This window comes from Gadus chalcogrammus, chromosome 17, assembly GCF_026213295.1.
Source record: "Gadus chalcogrammus isolate NIFS_2021 chromosome 17, NIFS_Gcha_1.0, whole genome shotgun sequence".
Taxonomy (NCBI): Eukaryota; Metazoa; Chordata; class Actinopteri; order Gadiformes; family Gadidae; genus Gadus; species Gadus chalcogrammus.
Window position 1 is genome coordinate 300725 of NC_079428.1, and position 13028 is coordinate 313752.

Consider the following 13028-nt stretch of genomic DNA (forward strand, 5'->3'; position numbering starts at 1 on the left):
CAGGACTGACCGCCCCCCTCCCCCAGGACTGCCCCCCCTCCCCCAGGACTCACCGACCCCCTGTTATGGGTCCCAGTTTAACGTTTTTTTCGAGGTTCAGTCCAGCGAGTGGGCCGTAGAGACCAGCACTTGGGGGGCGGGGTCACCTGCAGCCTCCTGTTGTGATTGATGTTCTGTGATTGATGTTTCCTGTATATGGCTTTTGATATCATTTCTGTAACTGTCATCATTAAAAATATGCTGTTATTATATTTTGAATTTTCATATTAGAAGATGAGCATAGAGGAAATAACTTTTAAGTTATGTTTACAATTTTAAACATCGTTATTACGTTGTCTAAGGATACAACTTTATTTAAATAGTTAAACGCCCCACGGAAGCAGATTGTGCCCCTGCAAACTTGGGGAGTAGACCCCCCTTCCTAATAGAGCTCGTAAGTCGCCATTGCTCATGGGACCTATGAGACCGGAAAAATAGATGGGAGTCGATGGAGAGAAAGTAATTATTTTCTGATCCCAGTCTTTATATGCCCCGGATTACACATATGTTGTTTGTGGATTTAAATGATAATTTTTCATGCAAAGAAAACTATAATTTAGCGGGTAGGAGTTTGATACGGTTAGTTTTTGTGTGGGGCGCTTTGTGGACTACAACTCCCGCTGCTCTCGACGCGTATGATATACGTCACCACCACTCGCAAACAGATCCAGCAGTCGGAACATGGCTGTGTCTTTGGTGCATTTTACCACCTTCTTTCACCTCGATCAAGGCTTTTGTGCTCTCCTTGAAAGAAGGTAAAAGGAAAAACCCCGGACACGAGATGTTAACGGAGCCGTGCTCTAGGCCCTCTCGAATGCCGGGCCGAAAACATTTGTTTCACTACGACTGCTTTCAGCTGCCCACCCCTCCTTCAGCAAAAAATAACAAAACGGCTAATAAAACGCTTGAGTTGGCGTTTTGAAAAGAGAAAACTAACATATTTTTAGTACAGGGCATAAAGATAATTATGAGCCTTTGATTGATATCCAGTCATTTTTTGCAGAGACACATTCCTGTGCCCCACTTGTATTGGAGTGAACGGAGATAACTACTTCTGGGCCCCATTGAATCGAGGGACCCGTCCACAGCCCGCTTAAACAGCTGCAATACCCGGCTTGGCCGCTGAGCAGCGGTGGATTGCGGAAGTATGCACTGTTCCCCGGGGCTTGGGAGCGCTGTAGTTCAAAGAGTTCTCACACAAAACATTAAACTTCTTTGCGATTTTTTTTATTTTTTCTTTGCATGAAAAATTATAATTTAAATCTGCAAACATATGTGTAATCCAGGGCAAATAAAGACTGGGACCATAGAATAATTACTTTCTCCATTGAAACCCATGAAATATTTTTTTTTAATGATCGTAAATAAACTAGATGGCGAAGAAGTAAAAGCTGCGTCACGATTTGAACTTCACTTTTTCGACTGGGTTTTTGGATTGTCGGTGCCGTTAAAGTAGTAAACGATTATTAATGCTACTTTAACGGCACAGACAATCCAAAAACCCAGTCGAGATTAGATGAAAAAAGTTGTGGTTGGCCATTTCCATGTATTATGTTCAGCTTGTTTGACTGTGCATGTAATTTACGATTTAATGTAAAGATAATGTCATGATTTCGATTATACTGCGAGTGTTTATCTGCACCTGCATAGTTTTCACAGTGAAGTTGGAGGAAAAATCTTCAATCAAACCGGTTGCAAGGAAACCACTTGTGTCTGCAAAATGCTTCAGGGATTTATAATTTCCTTGTTACAAAATACATCTACAACTTCTGTGATCAAGCCATGTACAAATGAAAAAAATCATTTATTCTGAATTCACCATTTGTAAGACAAAGAAGGCACTGAGACTGTCGTAGGAAATGTTTTGGCACAAAGTGTTTACAGCGATGGAGCGCATTAACCGCTCCTCAAGCTCCAGGAAGTCCTCTTCTCCGCTAGGGGCTGCTACCGAACCAGGTATTCCTGATGAAACATCAACATTACTACACATCGTGGACTCGGGTGGTCATGTGATTTATGAATGAATGTTATTCTAACACGGCCATGAGAACCAACATTGACCAAATCACCTTCCGCCGGTTGAGCGCCACCTGGCAGAAGGAGAAGCCCCCCACCACCACGTAGACGGCCGCCGCGATGAAGCAGTTGTAGGCGACCTGGTTGTAGATCCCGTAGACCTTCTGAGGAGGGTTGGTACTGGAACCACAAGAGGTTAGGTTAGTGAACAGGACCGAGACAGGTTAGTGAAAGAGACACAGGTTAGTGAACTGGACCTCTGGTTAGTAGTTGCGATAGGATAACCTACTCCCTCAAGTCCTCCTCAGTCAGCGGGACGTCCTCGATGAGCACCGCGGAGTGGGTTCTGAAGAAGACCCCCAGCAGGGCCTGAGGGGGAGACGGGAGAGGGTGAGACGGGAGCGGGTTAGGGGGACCGGACCGCGAGGAGCGTGAATCACCTACCAGCATGACGACACCCCAGACGCTGATCACGATGCCGCACGTCGCCAGCTTGGGCCCGCAGATCAGACACGACATGACGAGGAGGATAACTAGAGGAGAAGTGGAGGTAAGAGCTCAGACCACCGATCGAACTGTTGGCTGGTTTTAGAACTCCTGCCCTGAGTCAGCTGACAGCAGGTCAGCTGACAGCATGTCACCGGACTTCCTGATTGAAAACTAAAACCGGAAGTCTGAGGACGTACATGAGGGTGCGTTCAAGACATTCTTCCATGGTCTATGTCTATGGTTCAAGAGCCCTACCATAGATATATTATATACACAGTGTTCTATATATATATATATGAGCCCGACGGTAGCCCTCTGGCTCTATGGACCAATTAAAGAACAGAACAGTAACAAGCTCCATCAGCTCCCAGCTGATGGAGCTGTTCAAGAGCTGCGAGACGGACTCGCTCATCAACTTCTTCTCCAAAACAGGTGACCATCCAACTCTCTCTGTTCATTCCCGACCCCTCTCCTCACCCTAGGACCAGGTCACACCATTTTAAAGATTTGTGTTTCGACACAGTAGTAACTCTTCTGTGTTCCTCAGCTTATTTGAACCTCAATTTGAGTTTGAATATGTCGGTTAGAAATGTCAGTTGGAAAATACCAGTTATTAAAATGTATGCGTTTGCTTCGTTTACAGCCTTAATACCTTCATAGTAATGATAAGATGACGGATATATATTCCACTACGCCAACAATTGAATTAGAAGTTAATCAGTCATCGAGACGTCATAACCGAACCAGTTGAGACGTTCATTTGTTGTTTGTGCATAAAAATAATAATAATAATAATAATAATAAAAAATGAAATTTATATAGCGCTTAATATGGTAAGACGCTTTTCATAAGAAAAGATGATGGAGCAATCACAAGACTGAGGCCCACAATCCAATATTTATAGTCGGTCAACGCCTGCCTCCCGGTGGACAAAACGAGAACTGCACGCAGTATATATTTTGTGTGGCCAGGATCGCAAATACATACGAGGTGAACTTCAGTTGAGATCTTTGAATAGAAAACTGTGTTGAAACACATAATATGTAAATATAAAACGATTATAGCAACGTTAGACTTGTCTGCAAACAAAAAATATAGGCTCCAACTCAATACTTGCGTTTAAAGTTGCTTGTCGGACTGTAAACAATGACACGCCGACGGATGAGGAATTCAAGCCCCGGATATCCGGCTCCACCGGTGCCCCGGATATATCGTCCCCATAGGTAGCTCGTTGTCATACCATACGTTTCGAGATTGGTGTTTCATAAAATTCAATTTATGTAATTAAATGAACCAAACGGCAAGTTAAGATTTTGACTTCGTTAATGGAATAATGTTACAACTTAAAAGACATTCCCACAGACGCTTTGTTTCACAGTCAGTCAACGCCTGCCCTCTGATGGACAAAACGAGAACTGCGGGCAGTATATTTTTTGTGGCCAGGAGATTACATACGAGGTGAACTTCGGTTAAGCTCTAAAAACAGATAACTACACATTAAAGACGAAAATACAACAGCAATGCCTCTGTTTTTAAAGTATTGATTTTATTCATAAACTAAAGTTATAAATTAAAAACATTCCCGAACGCCAATAATCAGTCAGTCAACCCCTGCCGTCTGGTGGACAAAACGGGAACTGCACGCAGTATATATTTTGTGTGGCCAGGAACGCAAATACATACAAGGTGACCTTCAGTTGAGATCTTTGAACAGAAAACTGTATTGAAACACATAATATGTATAGATAAAACGAGTAAAAAAAAAGTTTAAAAAATAAATCACTTCCGTCACGCCAGAGTACTTCCGTCGCGCCAGGTTTGTTGTCACCATAGATATAGATATTAACTAGATGCCCTACGGCGGCGTCTAGAACGTCACCATAGGCCGCTATCTTACCACAGTAAAGCTTTCTGGTGGAATCTGTTGTAGCGGTCGTAAATCAGTGATCTGCACAAACGCTAATACTCTTATCTCGCTGAAATCTTGAAGGATTTACAAACGGTTTGGTTTCTTACAAACTTTAGCTTTTTCTGAGTTTTAGTAGAACATATATTGATTCAACATAAATAACATGAATACATTCTGCATGTGTGTATTTTTATTGCACCTATCTGTTCTGTTTAATGTTCATTTCATATGAAAACACATGGTTATATATAAATACATCTCTGTACAGGGTGGGGATTTCAACATGCAGCCTTTCTTGATGTATATTTGTAAACATCAAGGGAAATCTTGTACCTATTTTAGAACATTATTCTATTTTTCTTACAACTGAACGACATGATGTCATTGTCGAGGAACGACTCGGAGCTGAGGTTCACTTGCAGGTTTCAGTTGGGGAAAAATGATACAGAATAAAAAACGTTGTGCTCATTTCGGTGGTCCGCTGCAATGAGGGACTGTACCGTTCTGTTGCCCAAAAGGCATGTGTCTGTCTGTCTGTCTGTCTGTCTGTCTCTCTCTCTCTCTTCCTTTTCTCTCTCTCTTCCTTTTCTCTCTCTCTCCAGGCGGCTGAGTGCAGCAGGAAGCTCTTCATCTTCCACGCCTCCATCCCGACCGCTGAGGCTCCTGGGAAGTTGAAGAACCGAGACGATAAGAAGCTGGTCAGCACGGACAAGGAGAAGGTGAGGCTCGGGGTCACTGCTTCTACTCTGTTTCTTTCAAGCTGGTCGAGGTTATGCACTGATTCAATCTGTTCTATTTTATATTTGACTTATGTGCTTAATTACTTATTAAGTTATTTTTAAACATGTTTACATCTCATCTTATAATTATCCCATTTCATTTGTATCTCTATCATTATCATTAACCTCAAACGCTCCTTGCGTATTAATTTAGCCTATCAAGGAATGCTGATCTTTCAGCTGTCCAAGGACTGTGTAGCTCAGGGCTTCCGCGTGGACCTCTTCCTGTTCCCCAGCCAGTACCTGGACATCGCCACCATGGGGGATGTGCCCGCGCACACCGGGGGCGCCGTCTACAAGTACAGCAACTTCCAGGAGTGTGTGTTTGGGTGGGTTGGTGGGTCAGTTGTGTGTGCGTGTGTGTGTCTGTGTTTGTGTGTGTGGGGGTGTGAGTGTTATATTGCTTGTGTGTTTGTTGCCGTGTTGATGGGATGAGTGTGAGTGTGTGTGTGTGTGTGTCTGTGCGTGTGTGTCTGTGCGTTTAGAACACATTACAATCTATTTAAACATGGATGTTTTTGTGGCCCGAAATGGGAAAACAATCTATTAATGAAACTCTGGATACTTTCTAGTTAGGCTATTGTCTCTGGCTACAGGCCAGGCATGTGCACTTGAAGCAGACTTTAGATCAGATGTAAAAAAACAACGCTTAGCTTTGCTTTATTATTATATTTACTCAGTAGTTGGCCTCAAGTGATAAAGAAAGAGTAGCAATTAATTAGGATTCAAAAGACTGTTTATCACACTTTGTTCAATTTACAATTGATTTGAAAATAAAACCAACACACCCACAAACTCAAAATAAAAAGTATGATATCACGTTTGCTGTATTGTCGCAGTAATTTACACACAATACATGCATACACACAAATATGCACATAGAGAATCCCAATGCATTGCACACAAAGCCAAATGAAAATGTGTACCTTTTTCAATATTACCAATGAGAACACTATAAATTAGCTTCTTTCAATGTTATGAATTTTGAGAGGCAGACGAATTGTTGTATGTTTTTGTAAACGCATCTGAAAGGCCTTTGCCCCCACACCTTTTGTGATTTCTTTTTTTGTATTGGAGGAAAATAAACAATGTTTCCGCGGTCTTGCTGTGGTTCTTCAGTCCTCCTCAGCCAATGATCTGACGCACGTACACAGTTCAACCCTTGTATTTGGAGCAGCCGTTTGTGATCAGTTGTGACCTGAGCCTTTTTATCCGCCCTTCATTTGACTGAAGTCGATTTCACCCCGATATTGAAGTCCTTCAATAGCTTGGCACCCATTATGGCACTGGTCAAAGGTCAGCCCGGAGAGTCAAACACACTGGGTGACTCTGGGAGGAGCTGAGCATGCTGGGAAATGGAGTACAGAGAAGCGTATCTCTGAAACCATAGAGAAGTGGTGAGAAATGTATAATCCTTTATAAATGATTATTGAGATGATTCATACTATTATTTATAAGGTTTGTTAATGATTTACAATTTAATACGTTAGTTCTTTATGAACACCGAATATTGCTGCAGTTCATGTTTTGTTCAGCTTGCTAGAAAGCAATTGTTAAAGGGTTGATATTACCACCGTGCGTCAGTGTGATTAGCCATGACGAGGCTAAGCACACACACCTGGTGACATAATATCACCACTTCAATTCAAAGTCTTATTGGTCACATGTTTGCAAAAATAACATTTTACACACAGTAAAATTAAAAAGGAGTCATCACTCTGTCATTCACTCTATGTATTTTTATGTGAGCTCATCTAAAGTAGGGACAATCTATGCCTAACTAAGAATTTAAAGATCACATTTAAAGCTGGAAAAACCTGAAGTACCATTGCAACAGTACCGATACTCATAATAATAATAAAAATTTTATTACATTTATTTCACTGACGCTTTTATCAAAAGCAATGTCATAAGTTCATAAACTCATTCAACATGAAGATATGACCCAACAAGTGACAGAATCACGCAAGTACAAACATTTAATCAGTAAGCAGAGTTCTGAATTAATCAAACCAGTAAATTCAGTTATTTAAATGTTTTCTATTAAAAAAAATATTTTAGGGTAGCACATGTTTAGTTTGTGTCATTTCATTAGTTGGACAGTAGCCTATCAGGGACTTATCAGGAAAGGTGTGGTATAATGTCATATTCTGGTCAATATTTCGATTTTATTGATCATTATTTAGCCTTGTGAAATTAAGTCTTGTTCCTTTTTTCTTACAAGTTTTCTAATAATACGAGTCAAGAGATGTTCCTATTATAGGAGAAAGCCACTAATTGCCTAGCTCCTTGAGTTTGTTAATCTGCGTCACAATCACACACAGCTGCTCAGTTGGTAAAGCTGTTGGTGTTCTTTGGGTTGGTATAAGGATTATAATTTATATTACTTTGTTGTATACAAAATATATCAGGTTTCAGAAGAGAGCGTGGTTGAAGAGACTTGAACCCATGTCTCCAGAATGAGGGTGACCTGCTCTAACAACTACACCACTGAGACACTTTTCATTAAGTGGTTGGAGGTTATAATTGACATTCAATTTCACGCGACGTGAATCGTTAAGTCAATTATGAACTCTGATTAAGTCTGAACCAGTTGCTCAGTGGGGCAGTGGATAGAGCTGTATGTGTTCTGTTCTTGAGTCGTGAATATGACCTGGGTTCAAATCCTGTCAGGAACACTCACCTTGGATTGGAGTCTTTTTCCAACAATGTCATGTGTATTGTAGGGTCAACAATGAACTTTCTCCCTTTCTAAGTCGGTGTCTCTGTGGCGCAGGTGATAGAGCTGTTGAGGATCTGTTCTGGAGACACCGGTTCGATTCCTGCAATTGGGGGTTTTGTGAGAATCACTCTCTGGTGATTGGATGCGTGTGAATGACTGTCTCTGTGAATGGATGTGTCTGTGAATCAGTTAATTCACAGCCATCCAATCACACTGACAGTCATTGGGAATGAATGGGCGAGTGGGAATGACTGTCTGGGAGAGTGGATGACTGTGAATGAGTGCACTCATTCACAGCCATCCATTCCCACAGACAGTCATTCGAAATGAATGTGTGAGTGAATGGACCCAATCAGCAGAGAGTCGTTCCCATAAGACCCCCCCCGTAGGAGTCAGACCGATGACTCCAGAACAGATCCTCAACAGCTCAAACACCGAGAGGAGGGGACGTTTTGATAAACGTTGCTCTGATAGTTTACCCAAAATGTTGTACTCCCACCTGGATTGCAGGTGTCTGCGTGTCCCAGGTGAGAGTGTGTCAGGTGGGAGTTGAACCCCGGTCTCCACGACTGTTACCCAACAGCTCTCTCACATGCGCCACCGAGACACTTACTATTGAGTGGTTGGAGGTTATAATTGACATTCAATTTCACGCGACATTACTTCATGTGAAATGTCAAGTCAAATATGAACTCCGATTATGTCTGGACTAGTTGCTCAGTGGCGCAATGGATAGAGCTGTATGTGTTCTGTTATTGAGTCGTGTATATGACCTGGGTTCAAATCCCGGCAGGAACACTCACCTTGGATTGGAAACCTTTTCCAACAATGTCATGTGTATTGTAGGGTCAACAATGAACTTTCTCCCTTTCTAAGTCGGTGTCTCTGTGGCGCAGGTGATAGAGCTGTTGAGGATCTGTTCTGGAGACACCGGTTCGATTCCTGCAATTGGGGGTTTTGTGAGAATCACTCTCTGGTGATTGGATGCGTATGAATGACTGTCTCTGTGAATGGATGTGTCTGTGAATCAGTTAATTCACAGCCATCCATTCACACTGACAGTCATTGGGAATGAATGGGCGAGTGGGAATGACTGTCTGTGTGAGTGGATGACTGTGAATGAGTGCACTCATTCACAGCCATCCATTCCCACAGACAGTCATTCGAAATGAATGTGTGAGAGAATGGACCCAATCAGCAGAGAGTCGTTCCCATAAGACCCCCCCCCGTAGGAGTCAGACCGATGACTCCAGAACAGATCCTCAACAGCTCAAACACCCGGAGGGGACGTTTTGATAAAAGTTTCTCTTTTACTTTACTACAAAAATGTTGAACACCCACCTGGATTCCAGGTGAGAATGTGTCAGGGAGTTCCAGGTGAGAGTGTGTCAGGTGGGACTCGAACCCAGGTCTCCAGAACTGATATCCAACAGCTCTCTCACATGCGCCACCGAGACACTTACTATGATATGGTCGAAAGTTATAGTTGTCAATGACATTTTATGAACCTTATTGAACTTACCTTTTATTGAACTTACCCCTTATGTTTTTTTTCATGACGACCAATAAAAAACAACAGTGTTACCCCTTATGTTTTTTTCATGACGACCAATAAAAAACAACAGTGTTACCCCTTATGTTTTTTTTCATGACGACCAATTAAAAACGACAGTGTTACCCCTTATGTTTTTTTCATGACGACCAATAAAAAACGACAGTGTTACCCCTTATGTTTTTTTTCATGACGACCAATTAAAAACGACAGTGATACCCCTTATGTTTTTTTTCATGACGACCAATTAAAAACAACAGTGTTACCCCTTATGTTTTTTTTCATGACGACCAATAAAAAACAGTGTTACCCCTTATGTATTTTTTCATGACGACCAATTAAAAACGACAGTGTTACCCCTTATGTTTTTTTTCAAGACGACCAATAAAAAACGACAGTGTTACCCCTTATGTTTTTTTTCAAGACGACCAATAAAAAACGACAGTGTTACCCCTTATGTTTTTTTTCAAGACGACCAATAAAAAACGACAGTGTTACCCCTTATGTTTTTTTTCATGACGACCAATAAAAAACGACAGTGTTACCCCTTATGTTTTCTTTCAAGACGACCAATAAAAAACGACAGTGTTACCCCTTATGTTTTTTTTCATGACGACCAATAAAAAACGACAGTGTTACCCCTTATGTTTTTTTCATGACGACCAATAAAAAACGACAGTGTTACCCCTTATGTTTTTTTTCATGACGACCAATAAAAAACAGTGTTACCCCTTATGTATTTTTTCATGACGACCAATTAAAAACGACAGTGTTACCCCTTATGTTTTTTTTCAAGACGACCAATAAAAAACGACAGTGTTACCCCTTATGTTTTTTTTCAAGACGACCAATAAAAAACGACAGTGTTACCCCTTATGTTTTTTTTCAAGACGACCAATAAAAAACGACCGTGTTACCCCTTATGTTTTTTTTCAAGACGACCAATAAAAAACGACAGTGTTACCCCTTATGTTTTTTTTCAAGACGACCAATAAAAAACGACAGTGTTACCCCTTATGTTTTTTTTCATGACGACCAATAAAAAACGACAGTGTTACCCCTTATGTTTTCTTTCAAGACGACCAATAAAAAACGACAGTGTTACCCCTTATGTTTTTTTTTCAAGACGACCAATAAAAAACGACAGTGTTACCCCTTATGTTTTTTTTCAAGACGACCAATAAAAAAACGACAGGGTTACCCCTTATGTTTTTTTTTCAAGACGACCAATAAAAAACGACAGCGTTACCCCTTATGTTTTTTTTCAAGACGACCAATAAAAAACGACAGTGTTACCCCTTATGTTTTTTTTCAAGACGACCAATAAAAAACGACAGTGTTACCCCTTATGTTTTTTTTCAAGACGACCAATAAAAAACGACAGTGTTACCCCTTATGTTTTTTTTCAAGACGACCAATAAAAAAACGACAGTGTTACCCCTTATGTTTTTTTTCAAGACGACCAATAAAAAACGACAGTGTTACCCCTTATGTTTTTTTCAAGACGACCAATAAAAAACGACAGTGTTACCCCTTATGTTTTTTTTTCAAGACGACCAATAAAAAACGACAGTGTTACCCCTTATGTTTTTTTTCAAGACGACCAATAAAAAACGACAGTGTTACCCCTTGTTTTTTTTCAAGACGACCAGGGCTGTAGTGGTCAAATTAGAGGTGGGTAAACTATGAATTTTTTGATCAGACCGACCTCGACACAACGCAACGCAACGCAAAGTGTTGCAACTCTGTAAGGCTAGCTATATTCCATTATGTTATCAATTAAAGTCATATTAAATCAATCAATGACAGTCAATGAATGTGTTTGTAGTTTATTCAAGTTGTTCAAATTTCAACAGTAAAGAAAAGTATGTGTAGATTAAGAACTATCTATCTATGGCATGTGTGTATGTGTGTGTATTAGTATGCATGCTTTTCACAGTAGTACCCAGAGGGCCTCCTTGTCCTCCACGTCAGGTCCTGCCTTGCAGGGCCGTGTTCTGGGGTTCATGGCTCCCCTGTGCTTCACCAGCCAGGACTTCACATACGTGTTGGATTGAACTTTGTGGTGGCTGAGTGGTGGGCCATTCAGTTGAATAAACATCAAGGACGACACTGTGACCAAGTGCAGACTGCATCTCAGGGGGCACACTATGATGTTCATTAAGCTGAACCCCCTCTCACACTCAGCAGTGCTAACTGGAATGAGATGGTCGATATTCAGGAGTGGTGCAAGGTTTTCTGGAATGATGCTTGAGTTATCCTTAAAATCCCTATAGCCTTCAAGAATTTTTCTGTCATCAAGTCTGAACCTTTGGGCAAGTTGTTTCAACTTGGATTCCCCATACTGCTCCTCTAGGGAACAGGCCAGTTTGCTGGGAAAATAACTTTAAAGAAAATAAATAATAAAATAAAAATATTTATAATATATAAAATACAAATATTTATAAATATTTTTATTTTTATTGGTTTAACCGCCAACCGCCCGAATTTAATTAAAATATATTTTTTTGTCGCGTCATCCGCCCGATCCACGGTTCAGACGCGGAGTCCACGGCTGCAACCGCCAACCTCACGTCTCCAAATTGAGGCTTTAACATAGCGACCAAGCTATAGCGAAGTTGATACGCCGAAACCGGAGTTTAATATGGATAGTAAAACTCTGACTGACTTTCACTCATTTTGACGTGGGCAGTACACGGATAGCATGACTACGCATTGGCCAATCTGAATGCTCGTAGTCACTTAATAGTTCGTCAAGTAAAATTGAAAATCACAAAAACAACTCACCCCTTATGTTTTTTTCATGACGACCAATAAAAAACGACAGTGTTACCCCTTATGTTTTTTTTCATGACGACCAATAAAAAACAACAGTGTTACCCCTTATGTATTTTTTCATGACGACCAATTAAAAACGACAGTGTTACCCCTTATGTTTTTTTTCAAGACGACCAATAAAAAACGACAGTGTTACCCCTTATGTTTTTTTTCAAGACGACCAATAAAAAACGACAGTGTTACCCCTTGTTTTTTTTCAAGACGACCAATAAAAAACAACAGTGTTACCCCTTATGTTTTTTTTCAAGACGACCAATAAAAAACGACAGTGTTACCCCTTATGTTTTTTTCATGACGACCAATAAAAAAACGACAGTGTTACCCCTTATGTTTTCTTTCAAGACGACCAATAAAAAACGACAGTGTTACCCCTTATGTTTTTTTTCAAGACGACCAATATAAAACGACAGTGTTACCCCTTATGTTTTTTTTCAAGACGACCAATAAAAAACAACAGTGTTACCCCTTATGTTTTTTTTCAAGACGACCAATAAAAAACGACAGTGTTACCCCTTATGTTTTTTTTCAAGACGACCAATAAAAGACGACAGTGTTACCCCTTATGTTTTTTTTCAAGACGACCAATAAAAAACGACAGTGTTGCCCCTTATGTTTTTTTCATGACGACCGATAAAAAACGAGTTTTTTATTGGTCGTTTTTCATGACGACCAATAAAAAACGAC

At 40.6% G+C, this 13028-nt stretch overlaps 1 long non-coding RNA gene across 3 annotated transcripts; it reads left to right on the forward strand.

Moving 5' to 3' along the window:
- Positions 1 to 28: 28 nt before the first annotated feature.
- On the forward strand, positions 29 to 8424 carry LOC130369985 (uncharacterized). 3 transcript variants are annotated; one of them, XR_008892928.1, is made up of 3 exons: positions 29 to 3032; positions 5056 to 5172; positions 5387 to 8424. It is a non-coding gene; the product is annotated as an uncharacterized LOC130369985 (long non-coding RNA). The 3 variants fall into 3 exon arrangements; XR_008892929.1 differs by having other exon boundaries at positions 29 to 2976; XR_008892930.1 differs by lacking the exon at positions 29 to 3032 and adding an exon at positions 3726 to 3767.
- The last annotated feature ends 4604 nt before the right edge of the window (positions 8425 to 13028 follow it).